This window comes from Coffea eugenioides, chromosome 8 (genome assembly GCF_003713205.1).
Source record: "Coffea eugenioides isolate CCC68of chromosome 8, Ceug_1.0, whole genome shotgun sequence".
In the NCBI taxonomy this organism is placed as follows: Eukaryota; Viridiplantae; Streptophyta; class Magnoliopsida; order Gentianales; family Rubiaceae; genus Coffea; species Coffea eugenioides.
The window spans coordinates 3,097,447-3,118,936 of NC_040042.1; positions in this window are offsets into that span (position 1 = coordinate 3,097,447).

Genomic DNA, 21,490 nt, shown 5'->3' on the forward strand with positions numbered 1-21,490 from the left:
TGTGTTGTGAATTCTATTCCACTTTTGAGTTCATAAAAAATGAATGGATTACGTTGGATGAACCGAGGACTATTCAATTTCGGTTAAGGGGTGCCCATCATGAGATGTCCATTAATGACTTTAATGTGACTTTGGGGTTTGTTACTGAGAATACAATTTCATCCGACACATATATAAACAGTGCGTGTGATTACACTAAACCGTTTTCTAGTGATTACATTGACATATGGAGGGAGTGGTCTACGGACACTCAACTTTATGATCCGAGTCAGTCTAAAGCCTCATATCTGAAGGATCCGATCCTGAAAGTCATCCACCGATTTTTGGCCTATAACTTCTCGGGCCGGAAGGATTCCTCTGGCACTCTTACCAAGGCAAAATTTTATTTTCTTTGGTGCATGCAGAACAAAGTTTAAGTTAAATTTGGGTGTTGGGTGGCCACTCAAATGCAATCCGTTGTCCAAAAGCAGCATAAACTGCTAATTCTAGGCTTGCTCATCACTTACTTGCCCGTTCGATTGGGATTGCTTGACCTCAACAGCGAGCACAACTTCGCTCCAGCTCGTGAGATTGAGCCACTGGATTTGTGAAACTTGGAGCGGATGGGGGTCATTTTCAAGGTAGGAGATGTCTATCAGATGACACCTCCTGGCGAGGGCAAGCCACAACCTCAGGTTCCCCCGACGGCCCCCTCTGCTGAGCCTCCACCTCACCCCGATCAGGCGGATCCATCCGCCTATCATGCTCCTCCTGCTTGGGAGTCCCAATATCACTCTCTCCAAGAGTCTATCCATGCGCTAGGGAGGCGAGTTGAGGGACGGAGGACAGTCTTAGAGCATTACAGGTTTTCTCCCGTATTCAAATGGAGAATCAGGCGGCTTTCTATGCTCATATTGGATTCCAGCCACCACATCCTCCACCTCCTTAGGATCTCGCCGCACCTCCTCAGTAGTTAGGGAAGTTTCGCCCCTCTTGTCCTTGCACTTTATTTGTCTAGATTACATTGAGGACAATGTAGATTTTAGGTGTGGGGGGAATGGTTTCTATTACTTCTTTTTGTTTTGAGTAATTCCTTTTATTCGAAAAAAAGGAGAAAAAATGGGAATAACTAGATAAAAAAAATGAAAAACAAGAAAGTGAAAAAAAAAGAAAAGAAAAAATGGGTAGTTAGTTGACTTTCTTTTTATTTTTACATTTGTTAGCTGTTAGAGCATGTTGCTATGATGGATTGCACAATTATGGTGCACAAGTATGTGGTCATATATGCTAGCTGTGCGTTCTACTTTTCCTTGGCAATATCGTTGAATGTTGGATATATTGGACTTGACCCATTCTTGGAAACTTTTGTGAGCTTTTGAGTCATGCATGAGCACATTATTCATATTTGCTCTATTTTTGTTTGATTGAGTGGGTATCACATATGGTATTGGCATTCTAGAACTTGCTATTTTATACATGTTGAGGCCACATTTTGTTGAACTGAATGCATTTGAAATGATAAGGGCATTTAGGATCTAACTTTCTTTAACTTTCTACAAACCATGCCTTCATCTTGTCTCCCAATAGTGAACCATTTTGAGCTTTTACCCCTCTCCTTTGTTTGTTAGCCATGTCTGATAACCTAGAACCTTTTTAGACTTTCTTGTTCACCCTTGTGTCATTAAGGAATGTCTGAAATTCATTTTTTGTGCAAAACAAATAAATCTAGGACCGCAAGTGTTGTTAGAATAGAATCTGTATGGTGCCGTTTCTGTGCTCTGGAGCAAAAAAGGGAGAAATCGGCAAAAACCTGGTGAGCAGAAGACTCTGTCTTCTAGGGCGTGCCCATGCCTTGCTAGACGTCCTCTCCAAAAAAAAAAAAACAGCTCGTGAACAGAAGGCTATGGGCTACAAGGCGCTTGTTCAAAGAAAAAAAAAAGAAAAAAATGGAGAAGAAAAAAAGGGGACGAGTTTCGACATTTGCACAGTGGAAATAGCAAAGGAAAATGCCTTGCTTGTGAAACTTCCCCGGTAAAGCATTGTGGTTATGTAGGGGGTATCAGACATTCTTTTGACATATTACACCCTATTTTTACCTTAATCGCCTTCTACCTAAGCCCCATTACAACCCTATTAAAGTCCCTTTGATTTGTGTATTTAGTTCACTTTCGAGTGGTGAAGATGTGATAAATGTGCAAGCCTATAGTAATGCCATTCCATGATCTTGATTTGAGAGTTTCTAGTATTCATATATTTTCTTTGAATTACCACTTGTCCGGTGTATTCTCATTTTGGTGACATTGTCAGGGATCTGAGGTGCTTGTGTTAGTATAGCTTACTGCATGACCTTTGCTATCTTGGTTGTACTTCTGAGCTCCGAAATGCTTGAGGGCAAGCATTGGCTAGGTGTGGGGGGATTTGATATAGCAACTATTGGGCACATTTTGCACTATTATTTTATCCTAATTTTGGCTACTTACTATGCTAAGTATTGAGATTTTGCTCATATTTCATGTTTGTATGAATTACAGGTGGTTGGTGTAAAAAGTGCTTTTACGAGGAAAATTTTCAGAAGACTCTCTATTTCATGGCGTACCCAAACCAGAAACTGAGGAGACTCACCTAAAAGCCAGACCCGCGGGCTTGGTAGCAGCAGGGCCAACTAGGAGACTAGGTCTACGTGGACCAGGAGCACGGGATTAAAACCCTTAGGAAAGGAAGGGCTACTGGAGACGTTTCTTTCCTTGGTTGGCGGCGCTACGAGAGGCTTAAAAAAGCCAGATTCATGTCCAATTAAGAGGAGAGCTTTAGTTTCAATTATTGCTTCAGACGTTTCTTTTCTCTTGAGCAGCAATTAAGAGCCAGAATCACGTAGGGCCAATTAGTTCTAGCTTGAGTTTCAATTTGGGTCAGACGTTGGAGCTTTTCCTCTTTTCTCTAGCTTTTTGCGTTGTACGACTTTGACTCCTGAATTTTTACTCTTGCTCTGGACAATTCTCCGTTAGCTCTTGTTTTGTAATTTCGGCTCCAATACGGAGACGAAACCCAAAAAGAAAGAGACAACATCTTTTCGTCTACTTTCTCATTATTTCCCCCTTTCGCATCTCCTTGGCAATTAATTGGATGATATCAATTAAACCACGCGAGATTGATACGATGAGGAGCTGCTAGATTTCCCTTCTACCCAAGGGTTAACGCGAAGGCGCGGTCCATAACATCTGTGATATCTAATAGAATTTTCACTATTTAGTCCAATTTGTTGCTATTCTTGTGTTTTCTGAATTAATTATCTATGGGTATTTTATTAATTGAATATCAACGGCCGGGTATTTGATTTAATATAATAGCCTACTGCCACATTAATTAAATTGAATCCGTAATTGTTCGTTTAGTTGACAACTAGTGGCAACAACCATAATTGGCTTTATGCTGGGGAAACGCAAGATCTAATTTAAATAAACCCTCTTAGCGTGTTTATTGGTTAGGGTTGGGTTCTTCTAGTTTTAATGCAACTGGATAATTAAATTCTTACGGTCGTACCTAGGATTGTTTTCTGGTTAGAAAAACAGTCAATGGTCGTACCTTGACTGTCGAAAAAGTAAGGAAGAACTGGTTGTCAGAGCTTATTGATAGCTATAACCAACCTAGTGATGAATGAATGAAATATCTTTGTGTCGATGATCATTTAATTGGACCGTACCTGAGCAGTTGATCCTTCGGGTAGAATTTTATTAATTGCTATTTTTGCTAAATTGAGCTTGTTGAGTTAGCTCTTGAATTTTATTTATTTCATTTATATTTTCATCCCATTAATTATCCCCCTATTTTATTCTATTGACTTGAAAAGAAACAAGTTCCTACCCGTTCCCTGTGGAATCGACCCTACTTGCCATTGTATGCAAATTTAACATTTTTATAGACAATTCTAGTATATCGGACCAAGCAAACTCTTCGGGAACAGGGTGAATCAAGTAACCCATTGCACACCTAGGGTCCTTGCTCCAATACTCAGATTTGTTCTATAATTAATTGTGGTGGTAACTAGGACTTTTTAGTAATTATTATTGCACAGGTTCGACACCTGTCACTCTTAAGAAAAAGAAAACGGCTCATGGTTATTTACATGAAAGTGATAGGTGCAAAGTGTAACAAGTTGAAATAAATCAAAAAATGACAAAAATTGAAATTAAATGAAGGTAAGAAACTCATTTCTTTTCAATAACAATACAAAAGGATGCCAAATATCTTGGATGTTGGAAATTTTATTTTTTATTATCTTTTTCAACATAAAGAATAACACTTGATAGGTTGCAATTTTGTCATTAATTTTACGATTATTTTCCTATTTTATTTTGCCAAATATTGCGTTAATTGATAGATTCTACTAATTTTTGGTAATTATCATTGGTTGTAGGGATTTGAAGCAAAAAGGGATTAAAAACATGATTTTCATTGAATTTTTATGCTAATCAGTGTGGTCACGTCAAATTCAAAACTTAGCACGTCCGAGAGCTAGAGAGTTAAAGTGCAATATTCAGCTGTGAAGTAAAGTCTCAAGAGTGGGGTCACAATGTTTTACCACAAGATTGTTGTTGGTTTTTCCTTTTCGGATAGGTTGGAATTTGTTGGACAATTCGATTTGAAATAGTAGTGGTAATTTAGTAGTAATAGGAGACTAGTCAATAGGATAATTTCTTTTCTTTTTGGCCAGAGAGATTAGTCAAGTACTCATTAGGTTTTCTTATCTTTTCTTGGTCGGCCGTAAGAGACTAGTAGCCATTGGATATCTCTTATTAGGAGTCGCATGTCTTTGGCTCTTTTCCATAATATCGTGCTAGGAATTTTCTCAACAATGAAGAACTAATTTCATTTTCTAGTTGAAGGTCAACTTGAAGATGCGGTCTCAAACATCTGTGAAATCGAATCAGTTTATTTATTTCTTTTATTCATTAGTATTCGTACGTTTTCTGGTTTAACTTCTTATGATTGTTGTTTTATTTGAATGTCATGGGGCCAATATTTGAATTAACCTAATAATCTATTGCCAGATTAATTGATTGAATCCATAGTTATTTGATCGATTAATACTAGTGGCGACTAGTGTGATTAGTTCTATGTTAGGGAAACGTATGATCTAATTTAAACAAACCATCATAGTGTGTTTGTTGGTTAGGATTGAACTTTTTTAATTATTAATACAATTAAGGAATTAAATCTTACGATCGTACCTAGGGTTGTTTCTTAGTTAGGGGAATAGTTAACTGTCGTATCTTGGCTATCGATAAAGTAAGAAAAAATTGGCTGTCAAAACTTATTGATGGCTATAATTAATCTATTAGCGAGTAGTTGAATTATCTTTGCATCGATGATTAGTTGAGTGATCCGTATCTGAAAAGTTGTTCCTTTGAGTAGAGTTGTATTTATTATTGATTTAATTCCTGTTTATTTCCGTTAGTTATTTTATTAGTTAGTTAATTAGTTATTTTTGTATTTTTGTAAAATCCTCCTTACTTTGAACTCTAGAAGAAACGAATTATCTCCAGTTCCTGTGGATTCGACTCTACTTACCGCTATACATAAAAATTATATTTTTTTCTTGAGTAGGTATTTATTACAGTACAGATTCGGCACCTATCAATTTTTGGCGGCGTTGTCAGGGACTAGTGTCTGATTAATTTGTTTTTTTTTGAATTCATCTTATTTTTATTTTTCTCTTATTTTTTTACTAGTTTATTGCTGCTAATATTTCGTATTTTGGTGATAGACTAAATTTTATTTCTAGAAGGGGTAACGAGACTCGTGTTTTTTCTAATGATCAATTGGCTGTTGTAACTTGTGAAATTTGTTATATCTCAGATCATTCAACCGACATATGTTTCGCATTTCAAAATGACCTGAATGCCCCAATCAATACTTTTGTAGATTTTTCATCCCAATCTCGAACGTGGTATGACCCTTATTCAAAAGGGTATGAGCAAGGATGGTAGAACAACTCCAATTTTAATTATTGAAAAGAGCTAATCGATTTTCAACATCAATATCAACAACAAGAGTTTCAAGAACAATCATCCATGTCAGGTATGTCTTTTGAAGAAATGATGGAATTACTAACTGCTAACACATATCAATTTGAACAGGAGACACAAATGAGAAATAGAGGGATTGAGGATGGAATGCATCAACGACCATTATCTACATTAGATATGTATCTTGAAGAAATGATATATCATTTTCAACAGGAGATACAAATAAGAATTAGAAAGATGGAGGATCAAATGCGTCTGTTTGCATCTGCAGTGAGCATTCGTGACCAGATGGATCAAATATGTCTATTGATATCTAGAATAAAACGATTTGCTTCTTAAATTTGTGAAGCATGACCCTCATAGACTATTATCAATCTTGAGAAAAATGAGAGTGCAATTATCCTGATAAGTGACGAGAAACTGCAAGAGTTTCAAGAAGAAGAATCTAAAGATACAGTTGAAAATGAAGAAATAAAGCCCCAATCTCTAATCGTTCAAGTGAATGAATCCAGTGAATAATTTCCAAATATGGTGGCACCTCCTCCATTCTCTAGCCAACATTACTCTGACTCTTATTCTATAATTTCTGCTAGTGCGATTGATTTTGTTGTATCAGAAATTTTTGAGTCTCATGGCAAGAATAAGTTAGAAGTTGCTATGGCTAAATATCTTGAATCGGTAAGTGTTCGTGATGGAGGAGCAAGTGAAGAATCACGATCACTGTTTAATTGTTTGGCGCCATCCACTAGTCTATGGAAGAATGTAACTAGTGTAGTTAAGGATCACTCTATTGATGAAGGTTATCAGGATTACATAATGAATGAAATACTGAAATGAGTTACACGATTTTATCCTCCTTGACAAACATGACAATGTCTAGCAAAAAATATTAAAGAAATGCGCTATTTGGGAGGCAATCCATGAATTTTTAATTTTTAATTTTAGTCATTTCATATTTCTTATTTACTTTTTAAGTACAATTCAAGTGATTTTTTTTCTTTGTGTCAGGAAATAATTCGCTAGAAAATGTGCTCAAGTCAGAATTGAATGTTAAATATTGTTGTGTCCATCACAATTTTCGAGAAGACTTCAAGGGCAGATCAACCTCCCGCACTGGTAGGGCACACTTCACTTCGAGACATCCAAAAATGATGGTCAGAGGACTCCTCCACTTATGACGAGCCCACGCTTTCTGGTCGCGTGCTAGGAAAAAAATTTCACGATGCAGGTCAGAAGACTCCCAGTCTTTATGACGTGCCCGCGCCTTCTAGTTACATGCTAGGAAGAAATTTTTCAAAATTATGATCAGAAAACTTTTCCACTTTTCGACGTGCCCGCGTCTTGTTTCAATGAGAAGGGTAAAAAGAAGATTTTTCTTTTTCCGTTTCCTTTTCCTTTTCTTTTTCCATTTTCTTTTTCTCTCTTTCTTTTTCTTTCTTTTCCTTTCTTTTTTCTCTTTTTCTCTTTTCTTTCTTCCTCCCTTCTTTCTTTCCTTTATTTTTCTTTATTTCTTCTCTCTTTCTTGCTTTACTCTTCTCTGCCGCATGAACTTTATATTTTCAAGACAATACAAGAATTTTGCTGTCTATTTTCATCACATGGGATTCAACTTGCTTTTCGTTCCGACTCGTAGCCGTTTGGTACCTCGTCCACGTTTAGGGAAGTTTCGTTGCCCCTTTTATTTCATCTTTTAATTCTTTATTTTTTACATTGGGGATAATGTAATATTTAGGTGTGGAGGAGTAGTATATTAGAAAAATGCAAGTATAGGCATTTTTTGTTGAAATTTTTTGTTCAGCTTTTTTTTTTCGAATTTTATCCACTTTTTGCCTATCTTTGTGCATATTAATGGTTATCTTTGATAAATGATGGTCAGATTCTCAATATTTTCTATTGTTAAGGTTTTATATTCCAAGGTATTAAGTATGACATGATTAAATCTAAAAATGTCTCTTTGGTGAATATTTGAGATTTTGTGACTTTTGCGCTTTTTAGTTAACTTCTCTAAATATTGTAAATATTTGTCTAATATTTTTTTCTGTAAATTCGTTCAACTATTAATCTTAGTTCTCCATGTTTAGAAAATGAAGTGGGCTTTTGTGGTCTTTAATTTTAATTTGGTTCTTATTTATGAATAGTATTTAGCTATACTCCGCTAATATCGTTGTTTAGTAATCGGGGGTTTTCACCACAAGCGTCGACTTTCGCATCAAAAGGCGGTGATAGCTATGAGTATGTGATTTTTAAACGATAAGAATTGAGTAACTGGGCTCTTTCATTTGGTAGATGTCGAAATTCGCGTCAAAAGGGTTGAATGGCTAAAAACTAAGCATTTTTCTTGAAAAAAAATGAGGGTTGTGCTAAGAGTGAAAAAAATTTAAACAAAAAAATGTACGAAATTGTGGATGGTTACATTAGCCTGCTGATCTATTAGTTTTAATGTTGAGATTTTTCTTAATAGTTGAACCGGTTGGTGATGGATACTGGTTGAATATTTTATATTCTTAGATTAGTTAGTCATAAATTGGAAAAGTTCTTAATCTTGAAAACTAATTGGAGAGATATTTTTTGAAAATTGCCACTAATGCTTGATAGGGTGCAAAATTGCTATTAAATTTATGATTATTTTCTTCTTGATTTTAGCCAAATATTATTTTAATTGATAGATTCTACTTATATTTGGTTGATGATGTTAATTGTAGGAAAAGGAGCAAAACGTGATTAAAAGGGCAATTTTTTAATTAATTTGATGGTGACACGTTCGGGCCGGTTTCCAAGTCCAAATTGAACTCAGGGCAGCTTTTGGAGGAAGACTTTGAAATCTTTAATTTTCATTATTAGTTTTAGTATTGGATTAGGAAACTTGAAATATTATCTTTAGTAGATTCCTTTTTCTACTTTGGGGAACATGTCTTATTATTAGTAGTTGATGTTAAGTAGAAAACAAAGGGAGAAAAAAAAGGACGGACCCGTATGATTAAGAGTTCGGTAGCAACAATTTCGCAAGGGTGATTCTTTGGAACATAAGAGAGTCGTCACTTGTTTTTTCAATTCTTCTTGCTTTTTATTAGTTTTAGAGAAAAATCATATGCAATCAGATTCAATGAAGTCGTGTGAAGTTTTCTCCATAATGCGGAGCTAAACCCCTTTTTCTAGTTAAGGGTCAACTTGAAGTCACAGTTCTATGAGATCGAATTAATTTTATTTATTCCTTTTATTCATTGGTATTTGTACATTTTCTACTTTAATTTCTCATGATTTTTTGTTGTTTGAATGTCAAGGGTCCGATATTCGAATTAATTTAATAATTTACTGCCAATTTAATTGATTAAATCCATAATTGTTGGATTGGTTAGTATTAGTAGCAGCTAGCATGATTGGTCCCATGTTAGGGAAACATATGATCTAATTTAAATAAAACCTCGTAGCGTATTTGTTAATTGGGGTTGGATTTTCTAATTCTTAATGCGATTGAGGAATTAGATCCTAAGGTCGTATCTAGAATTGTTCCTTGATTAGGGAAATAGTCAACGGTTGTATCTTGACTATCGAAAAAGTAAGAAAGAGTTGGTTGTCAGAATTTGTTGATGACTATAACCAATCTATCAGTGAATATTTGAATTATTTTTACATCAATGATCAGCTGTATGAATCGTGGCTGAGAAGTTGTACCTTTGACTAGAATCGCGTCTCCTGTTAATTTAATTCTCGCTTATTGTGTTCTTAATTTGATTTTTAGTTATTTCTGTAATTTGTTGATTTTGTTTATTTATTACTCAAGATTTAGTGATTAATTAGGTACTTTTAAATTCACAAAAATCCCCTCTTGTAATTTCACTCTAGAAAGGAATAGATTTCCCCCAATCCCTGTAGATACGATCCTACTCACCACTATTTACAAAATTCTTGTTTTTCTCGAGTAGGTATTTATTATTGTACAGTGATAGGGTGATAATTGTTAGTTATTTTATTATTAATTTTCCCCTTTGCCCTTGCCAAATATTGTTTAAATTGTTAATTTATACTTATATTTGGTATTTGGACCTATCTACAGGAGATGAAATTAAAAGTGCTAAAAAAGGGGACCTGTTGGAGAAAGTTGCTACACATGTGAGAGACACCAAACGAGCTTCACGAAACAGACGGATGGCATTTCTTTTTGCTGATTAGGAGTTGAAGTCTTTGAGGAGCGAGAGGAAACGAAAAGAGGAAAATTCGGCTGGAGCTTACTTGTGGGAATTGGACTCTCAATTTGTGCGGGGACCACGGGAGCATTAGTCACTTTCCTTTGGTCTTTAAGTGAGAAACGTACAGAGGCTTGAAAAGGAGGAATTCGGCTGAGCTCCAATTCTTTTGCTCTTTGATTTCTAATCCGTGGGGACCACTAGATAGCATGAGTCATTTGCCTTTGGCTTTAAAAAAGAGGACAAACGTACGGGAGGTTATCTTATCAATAGTTTTAGTTTAGGCTTTTAGCATAGTTTTAGTTTTTTTTTCGGAGCTCTTCCGCATGGTTGTTCTCCATTAATGGAGGACTAACCTCGTAATTCTAGTCAAGGGGACAACTGAAGATTTGGTTCAACAATTACTGTGAGATCTAATTTATTTTAATTGCTTCCTTAATTTATTGGTATTTATATGTTCCCTGCTTTTAATTGCTATAGCTCGTGTGAGTGATTGAATAGATGCGCAATATTTAATTATTCACATAGGCTATTTTGCTAAATAGGGATAATTGAATCCGTAATTGTTCGTTATCTTTATCTCAGTAGCAACTGGCGTAATTAGGTTTATGTCAGGGGAGCATACGATCTAACTTAAACAAACCCTCGTAGCGTGTTTGTTAGTTAGGATTGGGCCTTTCTATTTATTAATGCAATCTAGAAATTAAATCCTACGGTCGTACCTAGGGTTGTTTTTGGGTTAGAGAAATAGTTAATGGTCGTACCTTAACTATCGAAAAATTAAGGAAAGGTTGGTTGTTTATCGCGTGCATGACAACTATAACTGGTCTATTAATAAATATGGGATTATCTGTGAATCAATGATCAGTTGCATGAACCATTTCTGAAGTGTACCCTTGGCTAGAGTTTCCCCTTAATTATTTCTTTGAATTAATTATTTCCTGCAGTTAACTTATTTAGTTAGCATTTAATCCAAAACCCCCCATACTCTGGACTCTAGAAGGAACGAGTTATCCCCAGTCCCTGTGGATTCGACCCTACTCACCGCTATATACAAAATCTGTATTTTTCTCGAGTAGGTATTTATTATTGTACAGGTTCGGCACCTGTCAATTTTTGGCGCCGTTGCCGGGGACTGGTGTCAGATTAATTTGTTTCTTTTTGAGTTTATCTTGTTTTCATTTTTTTTAATTTATTTTTCTCTTATTTTTTTTTATTTTTTTATGGCTGCTAACATTCCATATTTTGATGATAGACTGGACTTTGTTCCTGAATGGGGTTATGAGACTCATGTTTTTTCTAATGATCAATGGGCTGTTGCAAATTGTGGAACTTATTTTGACTCAGGTTATTCAACTGACACATGCCCCGTATTTCAAGATAATTTAAGTACTCCACTTGATACTTTTGGAGATTTTCCACCCCAATATCAAACGCAGTATGACCCTTATTCAAACGGGTATGATCAAGAATGGTGGGATAATTCCAATTTTGATTATGCGACGGGGCCAATGGATTTTCAACAGCAAGAGTCTCAGCAATCATCCTCCGTGTCAGGTATGTCTCTTGAAGAAATGATAGGTTTACTAATTGCTAATTCAAATCGATTTCATCAGGAGACACAAGCGAGCCTAAATCGATATCATCAGAAGACACAAGCGAGCTGTCGCGACCTGGCGGATCAACTGCGTCAATTGACAGCCAGGATAGAGCGATTAGAGGCTCACCTTGAAGAATTGCCCTCACAAACCAATATCAATCTTGAGGAAGATGAGAGTGAAATTGTCCGGCCAAATGACATGGAACTGCATGAGTTTCAAGAAAACGGATTTAAAGATGCAGTTGAAAAGGAAGCTGAAGTGCAAGAAATGAGACTCCAAGATCAACTCGTTCAAGTGAATGGATCCAGTGAACAATCTCCAAATGCGGTGACATCTTCTCCACTCCTTAATCAATATTTTCCTGGCTCCTATTCTTCAACTCCTGTTACTGAAATTGATTTTATTATACCAGAAAATTTAAAATTTCATGACAGGAATAAGTTAAGAGTGGAGATGGCAAAATATCTTGAACCAATGAATGCGTGTGATGGAGGAGTGAGTGGAGAATGCAGATCATTGTTGACTTGTTTAGCGCCATTTACTAGTCCATGGAAGCCCGTAACTCGTGTGCCCAAGAATTACTCCATCTATGAGGGTTACCAGGATCACGTTGAAGATGAAGCATTGAAGCGAGCCACAAGATTTTATCCTCCATGAGCAAAACATGATAATGTCTAGCCAAAGACATTAAAGAAAGGCGCTCATTGGGAGGCAACCCAATTTCTTTTAGTTGTTTGTTTGATTTTATTTGTTAGTTTAAATCTGTCTTCCTTGAATTTGACTGATTTTGGGTGTTAATTTTCGTTTTTGCTGATTTGTAGGTGACCTTCAGTCATGACGCGCCCGCGTGGTGACGTGCAGGAAGCTCGCGATCAGAAACTTCTGGGAGCTCTCTTACCCTCATGACGTGCCCGCGTCAAGTCACCTGGAGAGTTCCAGATTCCGTGCCTTCATGGCGTGCCCACGTCACGTTCGCGGGAGAGATAAGTATTTTAAAAAATTCAAGAGCGGTTGTTGATTGTTGGTTATCTCTGCTTTTGAATCTCGAAAATGAAATTTGCCAATGAAAAGAAATTTCAAAAAAAAATAAAAAAAAAACAACACAGAAACTCTTTCTTATCAACGTAGCTTTAGTGTCAAATATTAAAAAAAAAAAAAAAGTCTCAAATGAAAAAAAAAAAACAGAAAAAAAACAAAAAAAAAGGGGCTTTTCTTTTTCTTTCTTCTTCTTTCTCTTTTCTTTCTTCCTTCTCCCCTGTTTCTTCTTCCTCTCTGTTGACCGAAGCCCTCTGTCCGCCGCCGCTGCTGAAGCGCCCTCAGCCGTCGCGCAGCAGCTCCTCACTCGAAGACGCCGCGGCCACAGCACCTCTGCACACGGCCGCCACCTCTCCATTGCGCGCCGCCAAGAGCTCCGCCGACCCACGACACGCGAGGCACCAGCTCGCGCGCCTCCTCCACCTAGCAACTGCTGGCCGACCAGCCCCACCACCAGCCCGCGCCGCACCTGCTGGCCGACCCATCAACTCCTAAGCTCGCGAACCTCCTCAGCTCAGCTCCACCAGCGAGCTGCTCAGCACCTCTCTCTGCCCTCCGTGCGCTGCCCGCGCGTGGCACCAGCGCCTCCACAGCTCGTCGACGAAGCCCAAGCTGACAGACCACGCCGCTCGTCCACTTCCACCACTCGCGACGCACAGATCAGCGCTGCCGTTGGTTGCCCAACCTCCCTGGTGCCAGGTTTTTCTTACTAATTTTGTGGTCTACGATTCCAATTTCTTGATGATGGGATTTTGATGATTACGATTTCATTGAGTAAATTTGATTGGCTTGCATCTGTGTTACTGGAGCCCGTGGGTTGGGTTATGACCTGCAACTGATTTGCCTAGTCTAATATAATTGTCATTTGTTTGGGCTCTTGAAGTACTGTCTAGTGTTGTTTGTATTTCTTAGTGAATTGAGTTTGCCGTTTGATTTCATTCTTCCCTGTGCGTACACCAGTGGTACTGGTTGTGGTAGTTTGCCTAACATTTATTCATTCTCATTGGTGTGGCTATTGGGATTGAAAGCTCAGAACTTGTGACTAAGTTGTTATTGCCTAAATGCTGACCTGCTATTACTAGACTTGCTGATTTCTTGGGAGCATTTGTTGGGATTTTGGGTGGATATTAGCAAGTGGTATATTGCTTGATTTTCTTTACCTGTGCCTTGCTTGGAGTTTCTAGTGCATGTTTGGGGCTGCCTTGGGAGTTATTTGCCACAATTGATTGCCGTTTTGGTTTCTTCTGTTTCTGGTACTGCTTGTGCTGATGGATTTATCAGTGTTTTGGGCGGCCTATTTGAATTGCTTCTTCCCTGTGTGTTTGGTCAGCTGTTTGCTTGAAAACCCAAACCCTTGTGCTTATATTTGCTCCCAGTTGAGTTATGTACTGGACTTTCCAATTGGTGACAACTTTTGGGCTTTAGGCACCAGTTCATTTTGTCATTATTTGCTACCTTGTTGGGGTCATTTTTGGTTTCACCTGAGTCTATTGTCCTGCCTTCTGTTTTGAGTCCATTGGAGTGACGTGAGTTGAGTAATTTCTGCTTTTGTTTGTTGATTTGGAAGGCTACTGTGCCACTTTCATTGCTTATTGCTTAGTGATTATGTCTAATTAACAATGTGCATAGCATGGCGCAGAATTTGGCAGCATTCATGTAGCATGCGGGTCTTATACCTCAATTGGGTACCTCCATTTGGTTGGCTGCGTTCTTATTGTCCAATATCTATGCTGTTTTCAATGGAATTGCTGATCTTGGGTTAAGACTTTAGCTGGCCAACTGGAGCCATTTGTTGAGATTTTGGGTGAACTGCAATACTGCACTCGTTTGTTCAATTGGGAGTTTGTTCAGTGCGCATTCTCTACGCCAAGTGGCAAGGATGTCTCAGAACTCGGCTTCCCTCCACTGTTCCCTCCTATCCCTTAGCTGTTCAGCAGGGAAGTCTCGTTATCCTCTTCGCTTTAATTATTGTATTACCTCCATTGAGGACAATGTAGGATTTAGGTGTGGGGGGAGCAGTTATGGTGCTAGTGTCTTTCGTTCATTTTCTTTTTCTTCTTTTTTAGTGATTGGCTCGTAAGTGCATGCCAAGGTTTGATGTTGGATTATTGCCTCTATTTCTACTTTTGCCAAGTTTTAATAATAAAAGGGTATCAAGTTAATGTGGTTGAATCCAAAAACATCTCTTTGGTGAATATCAATGATTGTTTTACTCTTATAATTTTTGGTTAACTTTCCTAGGCACAGGGAATGATTATTGGCATTTTTAGTGAATTGGTCCGGTTATTAACTTTAGTTCTCCATGTTTGAAAATAAGGCTAGCTGATGCAAGTTTTCTATTGGTTCTTGTGTTATATTGAGTTTTTGTGATTTTTAGCTATGAATAAACTTGACTGTACTCCGCTATTAGTTACTACTGAGTAACCGGGGATCTGCACCTAAAAGTGTCGATTCTCGCGTCAAAAGGTAGTAATTCCTATGAGTACGTGGTCACGTGGCGATAGAAGCTGAGTAACCGGGCTCCTTCATCTGGCCAATGTTAGAGTTCGCGTCAAAAGGCTCAAATGGCTAGCGACTAAGTCTTTTGTTACTATTGAAAAAAAAAAAAAAAAAGAGAGAGAAAAGTAGAAAAAATGTGAAAAAAATGTGAAGGTTGTGTTAGTGTATAATAAAAGTCAGCTTGCCGATTTATGGATTTAATGTTGAGATTTTGGTTAATAGTTGGACCATTTGCTGATAAATGCTATGCGCTATTCCTTCTTCTTAGATTAGTTAACATGAAATTAGAGGATCTTGTGGTTTAGAAGCTAACCGGAGTGATGCTTCTTGGACTTGACCATTGATGCTTGATTATTATTTTTCTTGATATCTTGGCAATTTGTTGGATAGAGCAATAGCCATTGTCGAATTTTTTGGTGTTCAATTGCTGTTCTCATGCTTGAGGGCAAGCATGATTTAGGTGTGGGGGGAATTGATAGGGTGATAATTGTTAGTTATTTTATTATTAATTTTCCCCTTTGCCCTTGCCAAATATTGTTTAAATTGTTAATTTATACTTATATTTGGTATTTGGACCTATCTACAGGAGATGAAATTAAAAGTGCTAAAAAAGGGGACCTGTTGGAGAAAGTTGCTACACATGTGAGAGACACCAAACGAGCTTCACGAAACAGACGGATGGCATTTCTTTTTGCTGATTAGGAGTTGAAGTCTTTGAGGAGCGAGAGGAAACGAAAAGAGGAAAATTCGGCTGGAGCTTACTTGTGGGAATTGGACTCTCAATTTGTGCGGGGACCACGGGAGCATTAGTCACTTTCCTTTGGTCTTTAAGTGAGAAACGTACAGAGGCTTGAAAAGGAGGAATTCGGCTGAGCTCCAATTCTTTTGCTCTTTGATTTCTAATCCGTGGGGACCACTAGATAGCATGAGTCATTTGCCTTTGGCTTTAAAAAAGAGGACAAACGTACGGGAGGTTATCTTATCAATAGTTTTAGTTTAGGCTTTTAGCATAGTTTTAGTTTTTTTTTCGGAGCTCTTCCGCATGGTTGTTCTCCATTAATGGAGGACTAACCTCGTAATTCTAGTCAAGGGGACAACTGAAGATTTGGTTCAACAATTACTGTGAGATCTAATTTATTTTAATTGCTTCCTTAATTTATTGGTATTTATATGTTCCCTGCTTTTAATTGCTATAGCTCGTGTGAGTGATTGAATAGATGCGCAATATTTAATTATTCACATAGGCTATTTTGCTAAATAGGGATAATTGAATCCGTAATTGTTCGTTATCTTTATCTCAGTAGCAACTGGCGTAATTAGGTTTATGTCAGGGGAGCATACGATCTAACTTAAACAAACCCTCGTAGCGTGTTTGTTAGTTAGGATTGGGCCTTTCTATTTATTAATGCAATCTAGAAATTAAATCCTACGGTCGTACCTAGGGTTGTTTTTGGGTTAGAGAAATAGTTAATGGTCGTACCTTAACTATCGAAAAATTAAGGAAAGGTTGGTTGTTTATCGCGTGCATGACAACTATAACTGGTCTATTAATAAATATGGGATTATCTGTGAATCAATGATCAGTTGCATGAACCATTTCTGAAGTGTACCCTTGGCTAGAGTTTCCCCTTAATTATTTCTTTGAATTAATTATTTCCTGCAGTTAACTTATTTAGTTAGCATTTAATCCAAAACCCCCCATACTCTGGACTCTAGAAGGAACGAGTTATCCCCAGTCCCTGTGGATTCGACCCTACTCACCGCTATATACAAAATCTGTATTTTTCTCGAGTAGGTATTTATTATTGTACAGGTTCGGCACCTGTCATACAGGCTCGACACCTGTCAATGCTTGACATGTGTTTTAATTGTATCTTGGTAATAGAAGATTTGAAAAATAGCCATTGTTTCAATTTGATTGTGTGATTTGTTGTTCCCATGCTTGAGGACAAGTATGGTTCAGGTGTGGGAGAAATTGATAGGTTGTAATTTTGTCATTAATTTTATGATTATTTGCCTATTTTATTTTATCAAATATTGCGTCAATTGGTGGATTCTACTTATTTTTTTATAATTACCATTGGTTGTCGGGATTTGGAGCAAAACAGGAATTAAAGACGTGGTTTTCATTGAATTTTTATGCTAATCAGCATGGTCACGTCAAATTAAAACTCAGCACGTCCGAGAGCTAGGGAGTTGAAGTGCGATATCGAGCAGCGAAGTAAAGTCTCAAAAGTGGGGTCACAACGTTTTACCAGAGGATTGTTGTTGGTTTTTCCTTTTCGGATAGGTTGGAATTTGTTGGACAATTCGATTTGAAATAGTAGTGGTAATTTAGTAGTAATAGGAGACTAGTCAATAGGATAATTTCTTTTCTTTTTGGCCAGAGAGATTAGTCAAGTACTCATTAGGTTTTCTTATCTTTTCTTGGTCGGCCGTAAGAGACTAGTAGCCATTGGATATCTCTTATTAGGAGTCGCATGTCTTTGGCTCTTTTCCATAATATCGTGCTAGGAATTTTCTCAACAATGAAGAACTAATTTCCTTTTCTAGTTGAAGGTCAACTTGAAGATGCACATCTGTGAAATCGAATCAGTTTATTTATTTCTTTTATTCATTAGTATTCGTACGTTTTCTGGTTTAACTTCTTATGATTGTTGTTTTATTTGAATGTCATGGGGCCAATATTTGAATTAACCTAAATAATCTATTGCCAGATTAATTGATTGAATCCATAGTTATTTGATCGATTAATACTAGTGGCGACTAGCGAGATTAGTTCCATATTAGGGAAATATATGATCTAATTTAAACGAACTCTTGTAGCGTGTTTGTTGGTTAGGGTTGGATTTTTTTAATTCCTAATGCAACTGAGGAATTAAATCCTACGGTTGTATTTAGGGTTGTTTCTTGGTTAGGGGAATAGTTAACAGTCGTACCTTGACTATTGATAAAGTAAGAAAAAGTTGGCTGTCAGAACTTGTTGATAGCTATAACTAATCTATTAATGAGTAATTGAATTATTTTTGCATCGATGATCAGTTGTGCGAATCGTATTTGAAAGGGTGTACCTTTGACTAGATTCATATTTATTATTGATTTAATTCCTATTTATTTCCATTAGTTATTTTATTTGTTGGTTAATTAGTTATTTTTGTATTTTGTATTTTTGTATTTTATTAATTAATTATTGTATTTCCATTATTTATTTTCCATTAGTTATTTGATAGAAAAAGTTGGCTGTCAGAACTTGTTGATAGCTATAACTAATCTATTAATGAGTAATTGAATTATTTTTGCATCGATGATCAGTTGTGTGAATCGTATTTGAAAGGGTGTACCTTTGACTAGATTCATATTTATTATTGATTTAATTCCTATTTATTTCCATTAGTTATTTTATTAGTTGGTTAATTAGTTATTTTTGTATTTTCCAAAAATCCCCCTTACTCTGAACTCTAGACGAAATGAATTATCCCCAATCCTCACGGTTACATATAAAAATTATATTTTTTCTTGAATAGATATTTATTATTGTACAAACTCAACACTTGTCAGCATTATTCTATGCTGACAGAGACCGAATTGAATTACATGAGCAGTATCATCTAAACTATATAGATGCCTTGACACATCATCTAGATTTTTTTAACTATAGGTTGTGGGATTTTAATTCCTGACCTATAACCCGATTCCTGTGCATAGTTTCTAGATCTTTAATTTACTTTGCATGATCTTTTGACTTATGAAGTTATGAGTAGGATAATGCTAGTTTTCTTAATTAAGAATGATTTTTTAAAAGAAAATGAGGAAAACGAAAATAATATAGCTGCATACTAGAGTGAAAGAGATAAAGAGGGCTTACATAGTCGTGTAGCATCATTTTTCGTGTCTATTAATATGCTTGGACAAGTATTGATTAACAAAGTAAAACATCTCAACTTCAATATTCGAATTAGTCTATGTCTAGATAATAAATTTGAGCATAAAAAATGTATTCACACAGCTTTTGTGTATGTTAATGTGGATACAGAGATACAAATGTCATTATGTAATTAGGATTAAAGTTTACAAAAATTAGTCCTCTGAAATCATTTACAATAATTGAAAAATAAAGTTAGTTTCCAAACTAATATAGTTTTAGGTCGAATAAAAATTTATTAGACATATTAGGTCAGCTTTTAAACTTACAAGACTTTTTATTTTTCAATTCCCAATCAAAAGATATATTGGATTATCAAATAATAGTTGATACACAAGTAATGAGACTAAAAAAATTCAAGTGATACTCAATGGATTCCCTTCATTAATTGATTGTTTTGAGACACCACACTTTAGGAATATGTTTGGCACGAATATCACCAAAATAAATAATTGCAATGTGCAACACACGTATCCCTATACTAGTGTAGAGAAAAATGCCAAACTTTTGATATCTTTGCTTGGAGTCTGGACAGGGGTTTAGATCTTTTTGTGATCATAGTCTTCCTGAATAATAGACATGAGCTTATCGATACTCATCCGGTCTAAATTTCATTTTTCATGCAGGCAAACTGTTGTCAAAGAACTTTTTAACCCTGAACAAAGAAATTATTTTTCCATTCGAAAAAAAAGTTTTGATTTGGAAGAGAGTTTCTTGTTTTGGGATGACTTATCCGAATAAAACATTTAACAACAATGGAAGCTAACCCCGTGCTACTTAACTATATGAACTTGCGTTCAAGGAGGTAGATAGTTGTATAAATATGGCAACTGGAACTCTAAAATAAGAGAAGGAGCAGAGCTTAAAGTTAAAAAAACCATAAATCTAGTTAAATCAAGAAACAAAACAGATTATTTTACCCTCTGTGGACACCTCCCCCAGTTGCCATCCTACACACCCCAACCGCCTCAAAAAAAAAAAAAAAAAAACACCCTGACAACAAAAAGGTGGAAAAAAAAGAAAAGAAAAGGCAAGAAGTGGGGGTCACAGTTTGCTGGGATCATGCATGGCTTTGGAAAATAAAACGTTAATTTTGGGTCGTACTGCTTTATGAGACATGCACAAGCATTTGTTTTTTTTTTTTTTTTGTAGCACCTGAATTCTGGTAAAAAGCCCTCTTAAAATGCATAATATTATTATTACTACTAATTATTTTGGAAAAAGGGAGGGAGGGCGGCGGAGCCGTTTTGACCTCTGCCTTTGGGGCCTTCTCTTCAGTTCAGTCCTGCAGGAACCCACGGACCTCACTGTGCAAACAATCATAGATGTTCTAAGCATATCCTTTGGAGTCTTGAATTAAAAAAAAAAACAAAAAGGGAGTAATAATTGCTTTAGAATACTAATATAAACACGGTTATGTTATGTTTGATTATGAGTTTTAACACATTTTGAACTTTTTGATGAATGATATTGCTAATTTGTCAATAGTACGTAGTCTACTTGCTCACTGTGCCACTGCCACATACATTTTGGGGAGGGAGAAAGGTGGTGTTTGGGAGAGGAATTGATGGCAAAGAGTAGTTGTTGTAAGTTACGTAAGCAGTAACAATGGACAAATGGTTCCGGATGATGATGGGCTGCAAAGTGAGACAAATCCCCAGTTGTTGAATTTTGTCAGCATTCCACTCCACAAGTAGTAGTAGTTGTTGTTGTTGCTGCTGCTCTTCTTCTTCTTCTTCAAAGGCTGGCAGTACACTAAATTGGCAACTTTCTTTAATGGAAAGCTTTCAAAGTCTTTTCTTTACATATTTATGGGCAGGGCTGTAACTGTAAGTAGGTAGCATAGCGTACGGTATAGAAAGTGTAATGAGGATTGATTAGCAGGAGGTAAAATGGGTAAAATGGTGGAAAGCAAAAGGGTAGTGATAAGGTGGTGGTAGCCAACCTATCCAGAAATCCATCCAATTGGTACCAATGGGTATGGGTACAGCAGCAGCAGCAGCAGCACCACCAGTGGCACAAAGTCAGTCTTCTCTGTCTCTTACTTATAGACTTCTAATCACTTAATATGTCTGTACTTAATATCCTTGACCTCTCATCAAAAGTGATCACTTAATATGTCTGTGCTTAGAATCCATGTGGATGCCTAGTATAGATTAAATTAGGATTAGGTGTAGGTGCAAGCGTAGTAGACGATAACAAATGACAAAAAAAAAATTACTATATTAATAATCAATCACTAGG